Raw genomic sequence first — 20400 nt, forward strand, 5'->3', positions numbered from 1 at the left:
TCCAGCCTGCACATTATATTGTCTCTCCTGTCTAATTTGATCCCATGAGCAGAGCACCGCCGCTGTCATAACTCATCAACACCATGTTGAAATTTGACACTTCCTCGTTCATTAATGCCCCTATTATGAAAACTAATCATCACTGATGAGCCACTCAGCGACACACTTTGTCTGGATAAATGGTTAAGAAAGTCCACCCTCCCAGGTATATTCTGATCCCAATGTCCTTGTGGCGCAGCATTATCAATGGTAAAGTATAGGAGGGGAAGGGCTCATCAATTTATCAAATGGATGTTGCGATCTCTTCAATCTCCTAGATACCAGGGCTATTGCCTGGAGATGGTGATTGCTATATTACAAATGCAGGTGTCTTCTTCTGTTGTGAAAAAAAAAATACTGCACATTATGGAAAACATCTATGAATGTGTTCATGCAAACTCAATACATGCATGATTGGAAAATGTGACATTATACACTGTTGATGGTCATTGTGTAACACTCCCCTGTTACTGGAGTGATTTTATCTGACCCAGCCAACAACATGTCGCAACAGAAATTTCTAGAAATTATTTGCAAATTTCTCTTGAATTCATTCTTATACACTGTATTATTCATGTTGCCCTTTCATGAGCAGTATTATGATTGCAGCCTGTGTCCCTGTGTCTGTATTTAGTACGTGCTGTGCCTTGCTTCCTTCCCCCCCCCCCCCCCCCCCCCCCATGGTTGACTCTCCAGAAGATTGAGGATACAATGCATGCTTGTACTAGGAGCAGGGCTTCCCAGCAGGTTCGTGACTGAAATCCATAGATGCCCTGAAGTGTGAGTCATGGATCTTCCAGTAGGAAAGATCTGTCAAGGCAGGGGTAAACATACAGTGATGCCTCTCTGAAGTGCTTGAATGTGGCAAGACTAGGAGATAGGATCTTGACTGTCATTCATAAGAAGGTCATTTAAATCTGTGTAAATTATTAAAGATGTGTGAAAATTTCCCACTTTACAGTGAAGTATCATTTCAAGCATTGATGGTGAAAGCATGACTATACCTTGAGTATGCAAAATGTAATTGTGGAAATGGTATCCCGGAAAGTCTATGTGTAAGTTGTGTGTGTGTGTGATATGACGTATGAGTGGACAACAATACAAAGAAAATATAAAGGAATTCAACAAAAATTCACTTTTCTAGAATTATGAAAGAGCAATGGACCAGCCTCTTTCAGAAAGCAGGGGGAATAATTGCTACCCCTAACATATGTCAATATCAAGTTGATGGAATTTGTAATTTTCATGAAAAATGGATTTTTGTAGAATTTTCTTTATATTTTCTTGGTATTGTTGTCCACTCATACGTCATAACCTCTAGTAGTCTCCTCGTCCAGCGGTTCCAACACCAAAACTTTAAAAATTCATAACTTTTGCATCGATTGTCCGATTTTCTTCAAACTTTCACTGATGTGTTCTACTAATGTTGCTGCTTTCACTCAATCCACATTGCTCTTGGGGTTTATCTTCCCTTTAATCATGTGCATAGTTGATCTCACAATTGTTTCGTCGCAGTACCTCCAACTCTTTAAAAACTAAAACAATTTAAACAAATTCTGAAACCTGAAATCAGAAGCAGAGTTTGAAGCCTGGAATATAAAACTGAAACACAGGAATGTCTTACACTGCCTGTTGTTACTTTAGATGTATCATCAAATCCTGATGCACCACCAATTCAGCCGTGACCTTTGACCGAGACGTGAAATAGCAGCAAAAAAAGAAGAAAAAAAAAAGAGAAGCAACAATTACTCCTGTACATTTCCTGGTGTTGATATTCTCTCCCTTCTCAAGTAAAGTATTCACAAATGGGGGTGCACAGTCCACACAGGCCATATCTGTGGCTCCCAAAACAAATATGACATGTCAAACGCTGTTTGCGCTGGCACTCGCTGCTAATTTGGGAATATGGCTCATTGGGTACTAAAATGTACAAGTCTCATGTCCTATGCACGTCATGCCGGCGAATCATAACCGATAAATCAGCTTCAAGGAGGCTGCTGGTATCGGGGGCTGCATGTGTCAATATGAAGTAAAACTTCCTCATAAGCCTCAAGAAATAAATGTCTTCATGGCATGCTCTGTGTGTATGTCTGCTTAATCAAAACTATAGTAAACTTACAGCATGTGTGTTGTTTTGAAATCATATCAGAAGTGACATCAAAACTCATTTACAAAAACATTGGCACTTTTTCCTGTCAAAATACCACAATGTTATTTAAATCACTGGGAGGATGTTTTGTACTAGCCTTACACACGTACCCGTTGCTGCATCCCTACATTTCTGCCGCCAGGCCCGCATAAGTGTCATCAGTAATATTTGCAACAGTCGGCCATTAGAACGACAGTTCAATTTGGATTCACATTACAGTTGCTAGGTAACCAAAACTGCTGTAAAGGCTGAAAGGCAATTCTGCAAATGTCATCTCCCCTCTCCCCCCCTCCCCCCCCCCCCCAAAAAAAAGAAATCATCAATTTTCAATGAACTTCTTCTCTCCATAATATGTATACACCTGTTAAGGAGAGTGCAATATGATTCTTGGAAGAACTTTGTGGAGCAGTTTGAGCTGCCATAATGACACATGTCACACTGATGTGGAAAGGGCACATTCGTGTTGTAGCAAAATCAGTCCGTCCTCAACGGGTTAAGGGAATATACACATTTCTGCCACAGGCACAATAGGGTACATAAATTCTTGTCTCATCTGGCGCCTTTCTGATAAGACAGGAGCGTGTAAAATGACCAAAGTACACAAGATCTGATGCTCATCTTCATTTTCATCAGTCTCACTTCACAGGAAGCAATTATACACAGAGCATTATAACTCCTTCACAGAAGTCAGTCTAAGTGATTTTCTTGCTTTGCGCGTTTCACAGCATTCTGTGGAAATGCATACCAGAGGCTATCAGCCAGATCTTGATATCTTATTGGACAGGTCCACGGGGACACGACTGCCGCCACCACTAACAAAAACAATGATAAGGTTGATGGGCGTTCCACGTTCCAACACACACACACACACATGGGGAGGTGTGAGAGAGTCTAATGACTATTCTCCTCGTACAAATTGATTTTGGCGAGTGCATAGAGTGTGCACCCACCAAAATCTCGCCTCTGAAGGCCAACATTGCGGGGCCAAACTTTTGTGGGGCACGTTCCCATGTTATTCTTTCTTCTAGACCAGCAACAAGTGTAATTTTTATTTTTATTTTTTACCAATTCTTGTCCTGGTCATGGTAGCAGTAATGTTTTGTAAGGATAAAGTTATGCGTCACACCAGAGTCAGCAATACTGGAATCCGTAATGGCATCACACCCTTAATTTGAGTCACTGGTATCATAACAGAAGAAAGGCTAAATTTTCCAATGCAGAATAATAGCACTGGGATATTACAGTAGCAGGGACTGTTTACTGCAGATATATTTTTGTCTTGTTCATTTGTGGAATGATATAATAATTTTTACAAGTATGATTAGTGGTAAAACACCCCAAAATCTGAACAAACATATACACATAACTGTGTGACTCACACAGATTATAAATTTTTCACACGTACCTCAGCCACAATCTGCTGGCTGGAGTGATCTTAAGACAGGCTCAGTGTAGTCACTGGGGATGTTTTTTTTTTTTTTTTTTTTTTTTTTCATTAGGCCCGTTCACACACAAGGGAAAAAGTGTGATTTAAAAATCGATTTTCTTATCGCGATCAAAATTTCGAAATTTTTTCCAGTGTGGACAGAAAAATCTCACTAATTACCGCGATCCTTATCGCGATCCAACTCGCACTATTAGTGCGATTTTTCAGAATAATCGCGATTATTTTGCCAAGCGTCGTGTGTGTGAGCGCGATCGAGATTCGGAAATCGGGTATTTTTAGTCCCATCGTTCGTAGCACGTGCGAAACTCTATTGGGACTGCGGGGTCAGTCTTCGGTCATGCAAGATTCGCGCATGCGCAGTTTGGCCACTGATCGTTCTTTCCTTGCTGGGCAATTCCACGGTAACTGACGTTACGCGTAAGGATTTTCATGAAATTGTTTATGTTGTAGTTTTGTGAATGAAAGCACCCGGGGCTTGTAATTAGCATTGATGAATGAGTTCATGAGAATGAAGAAATAGGTGGAAAGTTTTTCTCTCAAACTGCATTCCTTATCACATAGCAAGTGAAAATGTGTCGGTAACTGACGTTACGGAAAAAGGACATGGGAAATTATGGTGTAGATTTAAATGGAAATATCTCATGTCCCTGACTTCTAAACTCTATGTGTTTTATATGGTAATATACCTAGGTTCTTAGGAACAGTTGTGCAAAATAATGTGCACTTTAGATATTTCCTTTTAGCACCATGCCAGTTTCAGTGAAGGCATGACGGTAACTGACGTTACGTAACTGACGTTACGCTTACATTTGCCATAGGGTTTACACATGGAAAATCATGATTAGGAATAGTTTTGTGATATTTTATAATTCTGACCTGTCAGAGTGATTTGTTTGATATGGAATCATACTTTGGTTCATCAATTACAAATACCCATATGAAATGAAACATTAGTCTATTTTCTATGTGTTTAATAAAAACTTAAAGGGAAACATGTCAGTAACTGACGTTACGTAACTGACGTTACACATACTTTTGCTATGGGGTTTACAAAGAACTAATTTATCTAACAGGTTATACTGCTGCAGTATACCAGTAACAATCCCAGGCATTTACTTAGCAACAAATTAAAACAAAATCTATATAGAACAAATGGGATGGGGTCCTTAGGGGGCAAGCTCCCCCCCCCCCCATACCATAGCACAGTTGAGCAAAAATAATGTAAATGCACCAGAGGATATTTCTTGACATTTGTCTTAAGATTGAATGCTTATTCAACAGTTATGATTACACAGAGCCATTTAGATTCAGCAGTTCCAAGTATGAATATTGACATAACTAAGGTTTTGTTGTTGTTGTTGTTGTTGTTGTTGTTTTTTTTTTTTTTTTTTTTAATGAGCAGGAAAGTTTCTATCTAGAGTACCCCACCCATAATGCCCTGCAGTACTATACAAAACACAGATATTTTTGTGTGTGAAAAAAAAAATCTTTCAGGTCATGGGGAAAAAACACATACAAATGAAAATATTCATAGGGCCTATATATGTATGAAATCTACTGTGATATATTCTTTCTTCTTTTCTTTATTTTACTCCTTCTCCCTCAAGGCATTGTTAGGGCCACAAATTTAAAAAAAAAAAATGATCTCCATTATCAATAATGATTTAAGTGAATAGTGTTACACTTTTAATATTTTTTCTGTGAAGAAGAATCATGCTATTTTGGTCAAAAGGGCATTATTTGTTTATTCCTTGCTTGAAGGAATGTAATTGTTTTTCTTTTCCTTTTCACTGGTATATCAAGGCTTGCAAATACATCCCAGATACAGAGAAATAGAACTTTGCAACGAAAGAATTCTAAGATCAATATAAACGAATCTTCCTGTTCATAATTATCACGTATTACAAAAATGTCCCTGCATGAATGAAATAAAGTAATCAACAAATATGAACAGTATTTTATTTTACCCTAGAATCACCTCTCACTTTGAGCAACATCAGTGTTAAACTTTGACTGGTTGAGCAACATCAGTGTTAGTTTCAAACAGTAATGACAGTACATGCCTTATGTCAGGCCTGCTTATGTACCATTTCAAGATGTGCCATATTAACTAAACCACACATTTAAGTGCAAGCGAAGAAATATATCTGTTCCTGCATTTGCCTTTAGGTAGAAACTTCACTAAGCTTCCAGAAAAAAAAGAAAAATGCTACCAAAAGTAGTCATTAGTAAAGATAATAAAACCGTTGGTATACAGCTGTACACAAGCTTTTTAATAGAAAAAGGTGGTTACCATGCAACCACATCATTGATTAGGCCTACAAATTTGGTAGCTTTATCATCCCTAGGACTGTGAATGTACTGTATAGTAATTTGAGTGCATTATATATTGCATGTGGTAAACCTAAACTTTCAGATGATTTAACCTTAAACTTGTGATGAACAGAAAATCAAAAGCTCAACCCCCCCACCAAAAAAAAAAAAAAAAGATAGATAAATAAATAAGATAAAATGAACAAAAAAAAATGTATCCATGGACATACAGTGTGCCATGGTGTTGACATCATTCCCTATCAAAGTTCCCAGATGTATTGAAATGGCCTAAAGTAAAAACATTTGCCTAAGTTATAATTACTGACATGGTAACTGACGTTACATACTGGTATATGACGTTTCGGTAACTGACGTTACACATTTTGATGTGTTCATTTGACTCTCCAGTATGCCAAGTATCCTTATTTTCTGGTATTGAAAGGAAGGCATATGGGCATACATTAGAAATCATAAGTTACATCATACAGCTCACTTTCTTTGATGAATAAAGTTAAAAATTCCTTGTTTTTGGTAACTGACGTTACATCCATCATTGTCAAACTAATTAAAAGTTTTTATAAAATTCTTTAAAGCAACCAGCTTTTTCTTTCTATCATGTGGTAAAAGACTCGTCTGGTAACTGCATACATATAAACGATTGTTGTTTAGAGTACTAGTAAAGTGGATATACAGAGGGTAAATTATGTAACAATACACTCTTTCTTACCATTGAGTTATTGGCGTATTTTGGCAGCCATTTTGAAAATCAAAATGGCCGCTTTTATTGAAAAACATAATGATTCTTAAAACTTCAACTCAAGTATTGTCTGAAAATGTATGGTGTTTGAAACAAATATCATTTTGAATTTTCGGCATCTGTGTCCTACATACCGTGGAATTGCCCTGCTGCGAAGTGCGTTTTTTCCCTGTGTATGAACGGTCGAAAAAAAATCTAAATTTGGATCGCGATTGAAATTTCGATTTTCGTTGTTTGTGAACGGGCCTATTATGTTTGTTACATTCAGCATGTTAATTGTGCCCTCCACTCAATATCCGCAAAGAGTCTTTTGGTCATGATGAGAGATGGATTGCTTAAAAAAAATAATAATAAAAAAAAAGGTTCTTGAATTCCCAGGGCAACTCATATCCAGTATCCGTATTATTGATATGATTTGTACTTCATCTCAGCATGACTAACATATGATTTTGTCTTTTGAAGGCATAGTATTGAAATATCTGTGTACAAGACTGGTTGTGTGGGGCTTCATGAGTGGCCCGATTTCATCGCTGCCCACTTGTGTACATTCGAAAACGGCGAATAGCACCAGTAGGCGAATATGTGCTTCAAAGCACATGCTCATGGGTAACGGCCATATCCACTCAAGATTCTTTGGCTGTGTGCTTACTGACGTAGAAATCAGTGATAAAGCTCTACACAATTCATTACAGGGATTCTCAAATACATCCAAGCTGGGCCAGCCTTCCAACTCCATGGAATTCCCATGTTGCCGGGTCTTCTTCTTCTTCTTCTTCTTCTTCTTCTTCTTCTTCTTCTTCTTCTTCTTCTTCTTCTTCTTCTTCTTCTTCTTCTTCTTCTTCTTCTTCTTCTTCTTCTTCTTCTTCTTCTTCTTCTTATTATCATTATTATAATTATTATTATTATATTATTATTATCATTATTATTATTATTATTATTATTATTATTATTATTATCATTATTATTATTATTATTACTATTACTTTATTATTATTATCATAATCATCATCATCATCATCATCATCATCATTAATTATCATTATTATCAATATTATTTTTTTATTATAGATATACAACATGCCTTCTAGTCCCAACCCACCTCACATCAACCCTTCTACTTTTACAAGAAGGCACCATGAGTCACTGTCGTCTATTTAAAGGCAATATATAAAATCCAAAGCATTCATCCATTTCTCATCTAATAAATTGATTTTGTTTTCTTTCTCTTTTCATTTCCAGGCAAGATGTGTCACCCCAAAGTTTGGTATGCACCAACACCATGGACAAGGAGCCTTTCTGATCAGATGGTAACAAAGATGTGTGATCATGCCAGCTTCATTTTCATGTGACCTGTGACCTGTGACCTGTAACCTCCAACTGTGAACTGTGACCTCGCATTAAAGGTTAAAGGGACAGACCAAATGTGAAAATTACCTGTTGCATTCAAAATGGATCAATACTACGTAGCAGTGGGTCCAATTGTTGCTTTAAACACCAGAGATAGTTAGTCCATTTGGTGTTAAAATACTTTTGAAACTGAGGTTCTCTGTTTCACAGAAAGCAAAAAAAAAGCAAAAAAAAGAATGTTTTTCTGTGTAAATGTAAGTCCATCCCATAGCTCAAGACTGTACAACAAGTAGCTTGATTAACACGTTTCACATTCATATTGTACCTGTTCTTGTAATTTATGATGAATCAAGTCTGTTTCAGCACATTTTATTCCAGTGTGTGTTGTTTTGTGCCTTCTTTGATTTGTATGAAAGCTTAAACTGAGTCAGAAAGTACTATCAGTTTTACATATTTATGATAATGTTAATATTCATGGTATCCCGTAAAGCCACAAACATAAGGGTCATAGTACTTATGCCTTTTTATCATGCAAAAAAAAAAAGAGGAAAGTTCTGTATATATAGCACATATCAATGAATGATGATCTGTATATATAATTATAAGGGAGGTGATCAATGTTTGAATGAAATTTATTGTGCTGTGTCACAATGTGTGTGGGTGTGAGTGTGTTTTGTGTGTTCACGGAGGCTCTGTAAATAAACTGTGGCACTTATTTTAATGCCGAATATTATCATGGTCATAAATGATAAGGATGTTCCTTACGCTGTTATGTCGTGCAAGAACCAATCGCCTGCGAGACTATTGCAATCCTGAGATACTGGACAGACGCTTCAATTATCTTGAAGGTGACCTTTGCCCTTTGAGTTAGTATTTTGATAGCATATATAAACAATTCAAATTGGCCTGTAGTGATAAGGAAGGGATTTTTTTCCTGTGGATAGACACTCCCTGTGTCACGAAACTGTACTTTCAACATTGGGCTTGTGAAATTTCAGCTGAAAACATGATTTTCGGGCAGCAAAAATACAACGCCCTCTGTTGACCACCTAGCATTGGTAGCAGAAACTCTCAGTGATGATGTACAACGCCTGTAGGCACATTCTTGACTAAGGGTAGATATTTAGCTGAAAACCATCTGGAGTTTGATCTTATTAATTGATAGTGGAGTTACCAAGACCATAGGAATCTTACATACAGCTTTTTAACATCAGTTCTTTTAATAGCTCGTAATATACTGCACCACTTTTGTCAACAACATAACCATACTTTTTTTTCAGAGAATACTATATTTTTCTTTTACTTCAAAGGAAAAGTCAGCAGTGACCACAACAGCTCTAATGATTTACTGAATATACACGTATTACATTTCAGTTAGATTCAGAGCTTCATGTTGAAATTTATTATAGAAAAGGAAAAGTGTATTCTGTGAGGCTGTTGAAAAATTGTGAGCTGAACTGCTGTGTAAATAAAATGCTGATTAACCATCCCTTGGTGCAAATAAGACGTAATAAGGCCAAAGAATGATAGTCAAAGCATTGCTGAGCATAATTTAAAATATGACATAGGTTGTCGTGTAGTTGTGATCGTGTTAGGTTTTTTATAAAAAAAAAATCATGCTCGCCCATTTCCGAAGTCTTCGTAGGAAGGGGTAGATGTACTCGATCATTATGGTAGTAATTTCGTCCATTTGCCATTTGTCATTAGTGCCCTTTAGCGAGATGGTTTTGAAATTGGTTCTCGAGGGTTTCAGTGGCAGTCGGTCATATCGTCTTCAGACACTATTTTTGTATTCTGAGTGTTTGCAATATGCTGTTGCTGTTTTCAACATGAGGGTGATTGGGACATTGATTCAACTTTGCCTTTATTTTTATACACCGTGTGTTTACTTTTGAAAAGTTATTCCCAGCTGAGCTGAGATGAAGCAATATAATTAGCAGATTTCTCTGCATTTTTGTATTAAGCTGTGATAATCGATTCTTTTTTTAAAACAATGAAATGTCTGATATTTTATTGATTCATCATACTTTGAAGGGACTTGAAAGAAGAAGTGTACTTTCAAGTACCAAATATGTTATATGTGACCTGTTACCATATATACAACAGCAGAGAATAGTGTGCATCTCTTTTGAGCGTTCTCAACTGAGAGCATGAAATGCAGTTTCATTATTGTATGCTTGCGTGCATGGTGAGGTCTGCTTTCTCGTATGCGCAATCTAATGATTCCATGCACAGTCGAAGGGCTGCTAGATCTTGTGACATGAATGTATATCAAAGATATTTGTACACTTTCTCCCAGTCCGTCTATAATGTCAGATTACTTTAATTTGTGATGCACCAAGATACAATCATTATTGGATATGAGAACTGCTACAGTGGAGATGCTTTGAGCGTGTGTGTCTGCATTATGCCTGTGTCAAATCACGGAGCTACAATGTGTTGTAGCTCTACGTCAGATGGTAACAGGTCACGCGTAGTACATGTATTATTCCATAATACTGCATTTCCTATCGTTCACTCACTTTCAATGTGTATATCATATCTTCCAAGAGAATGACTAAATTGCTTGTAGAATTGTGAGTTGATGAAGCTGCCTAGCCTTCAGAAAAGCTAGCTTAAATTTCTTTCACAAGCATTTTTTTTTTGAAGTTGAACTATTTATGTTCTCATATTTTATAGTGTAAATATATCCAGATGAATTTATAAAGATGATTTTGTGCAGTTAGTCTTACAGTGTATCAACACTGCTGCCTGTACATTTGCTTTGATTTCTTTTCCTCAATTGAGTCTCATGCTTACTTTTCTTTTTTAGAGCCTTTTAATTGAAATGTTTGTACTGTGTATAATATTTCATTTCCCCCACTGTATGCAGAGTTTATTTAATCTTTTGTTCAAATTCATATCAGCCGTCAAAAACTGATTTTAATTTATGAGCAAAAAAAAAATAATGATAACAGTCTTTCACCATTGTTATATTGTTAATATGTACCTTTTTATGTGCATATTTAAATCTTTGTATGAATGAATATTTATGAAATACAACATGCTACTTATTCTAATTTATATTCCTTTCTTAGATTTGCAAAATATGATTCCTATTCACCAAAACTATGCTATGATATTCCGTGCTTATAAGGATGTACCTCTCTCTATATGCTCTGTAAGCTATGGATGTTTGTGTGCAAGAGATTGAATTACGCACTTTAAAGGGTGACTTCACTCGTATGATTGCTGAAAACCAAGAGTTATGGCTAGACATACACAAATGTAACATGCAGATTGAGTACTTGCAATATCAGTGGGCTTTTTGATCCATCTTTTCAAATCCATATCAATCTCAACAGACCAGTTTCATAGATGCCTGAACTCTGTAACAAGCAACTAAGCACATTCGTGTGTGTGTCCCATCATCTAGCAACCGACATGTGCTTCATAACAGTACTTTATCATAGCAAATGGTGTCTATTTATGATTAGCTTTTTTTTTTTGTGGTCATCAATGTCTAGCAGAAAATTAAATTCACACAATGTGCACATTGAATTATATGTGTATAAATAGTCAAAAATCAGTTTCACAACAAGGTAGGAGTTTCTTGAGAATCAGAAATATGATACAAAAGTTACGGAATTTTAAAGTTTCCCATGTTTTCACTGGATAGAATCATTAATGAGAAAATGAAATAAGGTTTGTTATTCCGAAAATTCCAAAAATTAAGTAGGATTCATTATCTGAATATTTTTTGCATTATTTTGAAGGTTCATTTATTGAAAAACGAAATAGGTTTTCTTAATCAGAAAATGGAAAGAAAGTGCATACAAACCACACACACACACACACACACACTCCAACAACAACAACAACAACAAAACACACATACTCACACCAAATGAATAGATCACAGCAGGACTTGGGACTTGATGTAGCAACAACAAATTTTTGTTTTATCACTTCATGCTTATTACATGACAAGAATATTTTGATGTGAATAATGCAACTTAATCTTTTGATTTCATATAGAAGAAGGTAATGTAGTGACGATTTACATATGCATGGCAGACGTGTGAGATGAATACACCATCACATCAAATTTGCATATGGTATGTAGTTTGTGAGAACATGTGAAATGTTAAAATTTGACACCTTTCTTGCTGCATTTCTGGCTCTGTTCGTCAACTGGTATCCTATGGACTAACTGAAAGTGAACTCAAACACAACGTGTAATTATAGCACTTCAAGGGGTAAAGATTAACTGCTTTGGGGAGGTGCTACAAGGATCTGTCATCCACCAAGAACAATAGGAATGAAACTCGTGAGTTCAATAGTGAGAAACGTTTGCAAATCTCCAAGATGTCTGCAAATGCACTTACTCACTTTGGAGTGCAGCTCATGCCGATACCAAAAGTTATACCAGTTACTGGTGGTCAGATGAATACAATGAATGCCCCAGGAGATGGGTGGTGAGATTGTCGGACTCTTGTCTGTTAACGAGCTGGCTATTACTTTCAACCACTTGTCCAGGAACACATCTGAAACATATTGGGGGGTAGCAATCTTTCAACATCTACTGTACTAACAAAGTCTAGACCTATTCCTATATCAGGTACTTGTGCACATCATTCAGAATATAGATTGAAACGTTTATTTCTGTGTGCCTGGGATATCGCACATTAATGCGATGGTTAGTGATCAGTGATAGTAGGGCTTTGGAACAGAGCATGACTTTGAAAGATGACTGCTGTCATGTACACATAGTCAAACTGTTCTTAGCAAATGTTCATGTCCAAATCTGAACAATGGCAGTCTCCTCTCATGCCTGTACAGTTTGTTGAGGTTGAACTCTACGCGGCAGAAACACGAGCTCGAAGTAGCAGCATCACGATGTACATGTGTATAGATCAATGATCACACTCTGCAGCACTGTTCGTCTTCTTCCGGCCACATGTATGGTAATTAGATCTCTGCCACCTTGACTGTTCTCTTCATTCTCTGATGAACAGAATGGTCATTAGCTTTGTCCACTGACAGAAAACAATGATTCATGTAGCCTTTCACAGAGCCTGCTGTGTATGTCTAAACCCTCACTCAAAGTGTACCCGTATTTGATTCACTTCTGCACATTAGACAGATGCCTTTATTTTATAATTATTTATTACACCACATTTGTGGATATTAATCTGCCATGGGGGTAATTCTGTGAATACCTTTGAGCAGTTTTTTTTTTCCCTCTCCCTCTCTCTATCTATCTCTGAGTAGATCTTTTTGAATACTGTTTTATCAGGTGAAGGGAGTGAAGATATGAATGAATAGAGTGTATGATGTATATTGGCTGGTTTATATAGTGTACATTTATGCTGGATGTGTATTTCAATAAAATTATTGCATAAAGGAAACTTTGACATGTGGTGTTTTTCTTTATTGTCTATAATACTGTTCATGTACATGTAATCTGGATATAATCTTGATACGGTGTGGAAATGGTGCAAGACAACATCTCTGACATAAATGCAAAAAGTAGTGATATTTAGACTATTATACAAATAAAGAGTTTGAACACAGAAGGAACTAACTCCATTTTTGTCAAGTTTAGATATTTGCGGTTAAACATCATTAAAAAAAAAACAAAGAAAATAATAAGAAGATATGGCATTTTATGAATTGTGCCTTCAAGAATATCTGCTATATACCAAGAATATCTTTCATGCAACAAGTGAGGTTTCATTGGAAAGGTCTTACTGTATCTTGCTCTGTCTGATGATGGACTTACCCTAAAATGATGACACTTACCCTGTTTTTTGACCAAACCTCTTCAAATGCATATGAAAAACTGGAGGGCATTGATAAGAAAGCTCTCGATCCATTTTTGCGCGACAAATATATCTTGTTTATAATGATGGCATTGTTTTAAAACTTTCGTGGGAGTTAGTGGACGCTGTGTTCAAGAGCTGAATCGAAGTCGAAATAGTCTCGATCTGTCGACCAAAACCTGTAACCTTAAATAATCATGCATACAATCGGGACCAGATACCAAGGTATGTTGATTCACACAGCAGATGTGTGGGTACATCCAAAGAGAAGGAATTACCAAGTCAACTGAAGTTATTATATACATTAAGTGTGTATCTATATAATTTATATGTATATGTATATGTGTATATATATATATATATATATATATATATATATATATATATATATATATATATATATTTATATATATATATATATATATATATATATATATATATATATATATATATATATATATATATATATATATATATATATATATGTATATATATATATATATATATATATATATATATATATATATATATATGTGTGTGTATATATGTAATAATGTGTAAATGTGTAAATATATGTAATAATATATATCGTCGCTGGGGTGACAAGACCTTGTATCTGCAATTTTGGTAAAAATGACTTTTTTGGATTAATGGTCAAATAATCAATTAAGTGATGTCCTGTCCAAATCCCAACTGTCTTACTCCAAAAATGAAGCCACCACGGCATGTCAAATGAAAGGCTATCCCATTTGCCACAGTGCTTTGGCCGCCATGTTTTTTGGCCCTCCTGAACATTTGACATTTTGTAGATACGAGGTCTTGTCACCCCAGCGACGATATATACAAATATATATATATATATATATATATATATATATATATATATATATATATATATATATGTAAACCAAGATATAGATATAGATATGAAGAGTTTTATTGCAAAACGAGCTAACTCCATTCTTGTTGAGATATATGTGATTGAAGCTAAAAACAAAGAAAAAAAAGAAAATAAGGATAGTATTAATCATTACTTCTTAAGTATTCCTTGTTATGTCACAAGTGAGGTATCTGGAAGGGTTTAAAGGCGTAATTTACAATTTGCAGATGAAACAAAAATCCAGCTTTAGTGCGTCAAAATAGTCCTTAAATGTGAGTTAGGGACAGAAACAACCAACGTAAAATTTTGAATCAGTATAATTGAATTAAGTACTGTTAAATACAGTTCGACCTTGATTATCCAGCCTCCTTTTATCTGGAAATCTCTATTATCCGGACGCAATCACGCAGTGAAGGACTTTTTTTTTTTCATCCAAAAATTGAGAAAAAGAAGAGCGACTTTCATGGATCTATTTCACTAATTTCATAAGATGTGCATGATAGGTTTCTCAATATCTAATGAGGTATAACATGTATGATTTTCACATAAAGATATACTTTAATTTTGTGAAGAAGGGACTTCAATTTTGCGCAGGCTGGCATAGATTACACCACCGTTGCAGGGTACGCTACCTGCCTAGCTGCCAGTGCACTGGGACGGCAGCCTTGGACGGCAGCCTTGGACGGCAGCTATATACATTAACATTGTGTCTCCCATATCCAGCCAATTCGCTTATCCGGATGAGCGCCGGTCCAAACATGGCCGGATAATCGAGGTCGAACTGTATACAAAACATGAACAATAGTTATGATAAAAATATTTCTGGATTAAACTGTCTACAGTTATGGTTTATTGAGAAAAATAGTGATATTTCCTTATGTTTTAGACTTTATTGCAAAATTTTTACATGGTAGGATGTTTTGGGGTACAACAGACCTACACATAAGCATTAAATGTGATATCTTTAACATTTATTAAATCACTGCTCCCAATGGTAAACAGAACCTTTAATTTTGCTCTATCTGATTATGGACTTTGAAATGTTAAAAAATTGCACTTAGCTCATTTTGCAATAAAACACTTCATATTTAATACATGTACTGTATAAGCTGTTATTTTTGCGAATTTGCAAATCAGAGTTGGACCGCGAATTCAATAACACACAAAAATGTCACCATACGCTCAGGTAATAGTGCACTTATGAAGGCGCCTGTGCCAATTCGCAAAAACAACATCTCACAAAAATGTCTGTGACCTCCTCATTCGCGAATATATCTGTACGCGAAAATAACAGCGTATACAGTATGATTATATATACAGATAGCTAGATAGATAGATAGATAAATAGATAGATGCAAATATTACATACATATACAAATATACACAAGGGAACTTTGTTATGACAATTTGCTTGAACCACTTAAATTTTATATTTATAGATTATCAGGGTTCAAAAATATTTTACAAAATGAAAGGAATTGGACCTGCAAAATTGCCTCATTGTATGAATAATCTCTGTATATGACCTCACTTCAATGAGGGTCTAATGTATATAAATAATTATATTATACATATAATACATGTTTGTGTGCATATACTTACAAAATTATGTATTATTGTTTGGATGTGTGTACCAGTAGGCCCCATTTCCCTCTTTTGTATGGCATGCGGGTGTTTGTGGGTAAATCTGTTAAAAATAGGTAAACCATTGAAATGACAGTGATTACACCCGATATTCCTGCCTTTAAAGAAACCAAAGTTTCAATGACGTCATTTCATGCCTGATTTCAAGGACATATTATTTCACTGCTGTTCAACAGATTGTGCTCGAAGAAGAAATCCCAGCAAAGGGGAAAAAATGAAAAAGGTGGGTTCACTACATGAACACTAGAGGGCGCACTATCTCCAAATCGACCAGAGCCCAAATCGACCGAAGCCCGAACATCGATAAAAACAGCGACCTGATAGTCTTCGATTAGGAATGAATAGTCGGGGAAACGTGCTTAGGGTTGGTGCTGATAACTGAATGTAGCATGGAATTGTCATCTAAAAAAGGATGCGTCAACAAATGAAGAAATAATCCTTCACCCTTCAGATTACAGTCTATTAATGTACGCTATGAATAATTATATTGTAACTTTCTAATGCCCTGTAGTGGGTTTTTTTTTTTTTTTCGAAGAATTTGCATTATTTCCTGTAGCTTCCTGCTTGAAACGCTTTATTTCGCTGCTTCTCTCTTTTTGTTTAGAGATCGGCGAGTCTCTCTCACTGAAGAAAGAATGGAATGCAAAGTCATTAACAAAAGAGGATAATAATTAATGACCTACAAGAGACGTGTGTATAACGTGGATGATATTTGAAATGGTTATAGTTCGTAATTCCGAAGGTTCGTTATTCCGAAAGTTTTATTTTCCGAAGATTCGTTCATCCGAAAATGGGGGGAAAAAGGTTCGGTATTCCGAAGGTTCGTTAATCCGAAATGAACCACCTCCCTACCCCCCCCCCCCAAAAAAAAGGTTTGTTATTCCAAAGGTTCGTTAATTCGAAAACGAGTGAGGTTCGTAATTCCTATTCTCCGAAATAATGAACCTCATTTTCATTTTCCGATAAATGAACCTTCGGAACAACGCCACAATATTCGAATTAATGCACAGTTTTTCATTTTCGGAATGTAATGACGAACCTTATTTCATTTTTGGATTGATGAAGCTTCGGAATAACGAACATCCCAAAAGGATAAGCTTTGAACTACAGTGTTAACTTTGCTCGAATGACAAAATCGCAAAGTCCAGCATTTTTAACTACGATTTTGGGTCGTATATTTTTTGTACGCTTATACTAAAGAATAAATTTCTTTCTTTCTTTTCTTTTTTTTTTCTTTCGAGTCATTTGAAATAATTGGTCTTTTTGCCATTATTATGTTAAACAAATCCACTGAACAGGACATAAAAAGTTTCGTTAGAACTCTTTGGCTGCGAAATAAAAGAAAGTTGTAGAATTCTGGAGTCCCACCGTTTTCACAAAAGAATGCTATTAGTTTCAGCCAAATGCGCAAAATAATCAGATCAGATGAACACGCTGTCCATCGATTACCATTCAGCTCTTCTATTCCCTTGCACAAAAAGTAAATGAATAATAAAAAGGAGTCTTTATCAAGTATCCTCTTTTAACATGAATTTACCACGATAATTTTGTGAACATTGAACAATGAGGAAATTGAAGGTATGATTACAAAATAGAAATAGAAGGGGATGAAACCCAATGTAAATTGAGCGAATAATAAAAGAACACATCAAAGAAATTATAAATTTTTCAGTATCGGTATTGATACCATCGTCGCTAGATGAGAAGACTACATTATATTGTACTAAAGTTCAAGACGTCACATTATGTATAAACGCCAGAAAGAAAAGACAGGTTTACCGTCTTGTATAATGAGAATATTTCTACAAAATTCAATTTTTTAAATGCAAAGTACATAAATCCCTCAACTTCTTACTAACCTAAGTAATGTCAAGGGTGCTGATATTCCTTCTGAAAGAGATAAATCAAGCACTGAAAAGTAAGGATATGTTTAATTTCTTTACATTTTTTTTACATCGTTTTCTACATGTGACGCTAAAGTCCTATTATAGCCTTCACGCCCAGCAAAAATATTGTTGCACCAAAACTTTAAGAATTTGTAAGTAACTTTTGAACGTAAATTATCCGATTTTTTAAACTTCGCTTTGTTATATACTAATATTGCTGCATTCCCTAAATCCACGTACTGGTATATATTGGGTTTCATTTTCCTTTAACCATTTGTACACTGCTTTGAGTGCTGATTGGCACAGAAAAAACCTACAGCACACTGCCCAACGTGCATGATGGCACAGAAAGGATTAACTAAAACTGTGTACTCGGGAGAGGGTCATTTATTATGATGGGATCACACTGTAGCTTTGTTTGATTCCTCATCTTTTGAATATGATTGTTCTGGATCAATCGTTTTAAGAAAAAAAAATCACAACTTTCTTATTTTGTTGTATTTATAATTATAACTTCACGTAACTTTGCTTGATCTTACTCGAGTAACTATAAGTCAACGTGAACTTCATGGAGTGGTCCTACACTGGATTTTTTCAGCTATACAAAAAAAAAAGGGGGGGCGGAATTTCCCCCACACATGTATGTAGATTCAGCCAATTAAAGAAAATAATGAAGAATTCCCTGAGCGTTTCAGGAATGATGGGACGATCAGCTTAGAAGTTATGAGTGTTTCAAGTTTGGTTTAATTCCATGTGCTGCTCTTTCTTGGTTTGAACTCTACAACAATGGAGATGCCACAATATAGAATGCAAATAATACTAACTAACGATGGATTATATCATGTGATTATCACTATTATCTCTGAGAGATAATAATCAGATCAGAGATAATCAGAAAAAGTTATCACTATTCACAGAATCTCTGTTTGTCTTTAGATTATTGTAGCATGTTGGCGCAATAAGATATCATGATTGATCTCCGGTAATCAATTAACGGGATACAATCAAACAAATCAAACATGTTAGCCAAGACCATTATTGGATATTCCGTTAATACGTAGATTCCAGAAAATTTTCGGCACTCCTTTTTTTTTTCGAGATTGGTTTTCTGCTGTTGGGTCTGCTCCGGGGATTATCAACACATTTTCCCGATATTTCAATTGCAATTAATATAGAAAGCGAACTGAGAAATGCAAATGTGCGTCTTCATTTTTGATCTACCGGATACATCGTATAATCACAGATTTATTGTGTCTCGAAATAGTTATGTTCGTAATAGGATGTATTGTGTACAACGAAGTTGGGTCTGTCGATCTTAGATCATCTCATTTGAAAATGTGTGGGCGGGCACGACGGGCTGGAAATCGCTAGCCATCGGAAGCGTGCCTGCGTCACAACTAAAATAAAATAAAAATAAATAAAAACATTTAGGCCTATAGTATGGACCCTGGATCATAGGTGGCAATAGCAGGAAAATCATTGCAGCAACAGTGTCTCTTCAAACCAGAATCAGAGAGAAACAATGAAGACAATAATTTCGATACCATCTGCATCAGAATTGACGGTCTTTATGTATTTCACTTAAGTTTCGATTTTAACGATATATGAAATATTGAATCATATCATATTATTTCATATCATAACATAGTATATATTATATTATATTTATATTATATTTGTATCATATTATATTATATTATATCATATTATATTTGTATCATGTTATATTATATTATATCATATTATATTATATCATAACATAGTATATATTATATCATATTTGTATTATATTATATTATTATATCATGTTATACTATATTATATCATATCATATTATGCTACATTATATTGTATCATATTACATTATACTTCATTACATTATATGACGTCATATCAACAGATATCGACTTTCAGAGGAGTAGGCCTATAGCATTTGACATCCCCACCGGAGTTATATTTTCACAAGGAGATTATATTGCATCGGAGATGAGGTTAAAATATAACTCCCATTGGATTGTAAAGCACGTGTTATGATGATAATAATAAACTTTGGAGACAATATTTGTCATATGCACATCATTTCATTCTCGCCCCATCGGCAGCCAGTCAAACTATCGAAAAGTATTATTACCTG

General features: G+C 35.4%; 1 protein-coding gene across 1 annotated transcript in view; it reads left to right on the plus strand.

Moving 5' to 3' along the window:
- The window catches only part of LOC140240886 (uncharacterized), a 47901-nt gene extending 39702 nt beyond the window's left edge, over positions 1 to 8199 (plus strand). Inside the window, exon 4 of the mRNA XM_072320665.1 lies at positions 7945 to 8199. The gene's annotated coding sequence lies outside the window, so the exon portion shown is untranslated. The remainder of the gene's footprint in view (positions 1 to 7944) is intronic.
- Positions 8200 to 20400: the final 12201 nt, after the last annotated feature.

Source organism: Diadema setosum, chromosome 17 (genome assembly GCF_964275005.1).
Source record: "Diadema setosum chromosome 17, eeDiaSeto1, whole genome shotgun sequence".
Taxonomy (NCBI): Eukaryota; Metazoa; Echinodermata; class Echinoidea; order Diadematoida; family Diadematidae; genus Diadema; species Diadema setosum.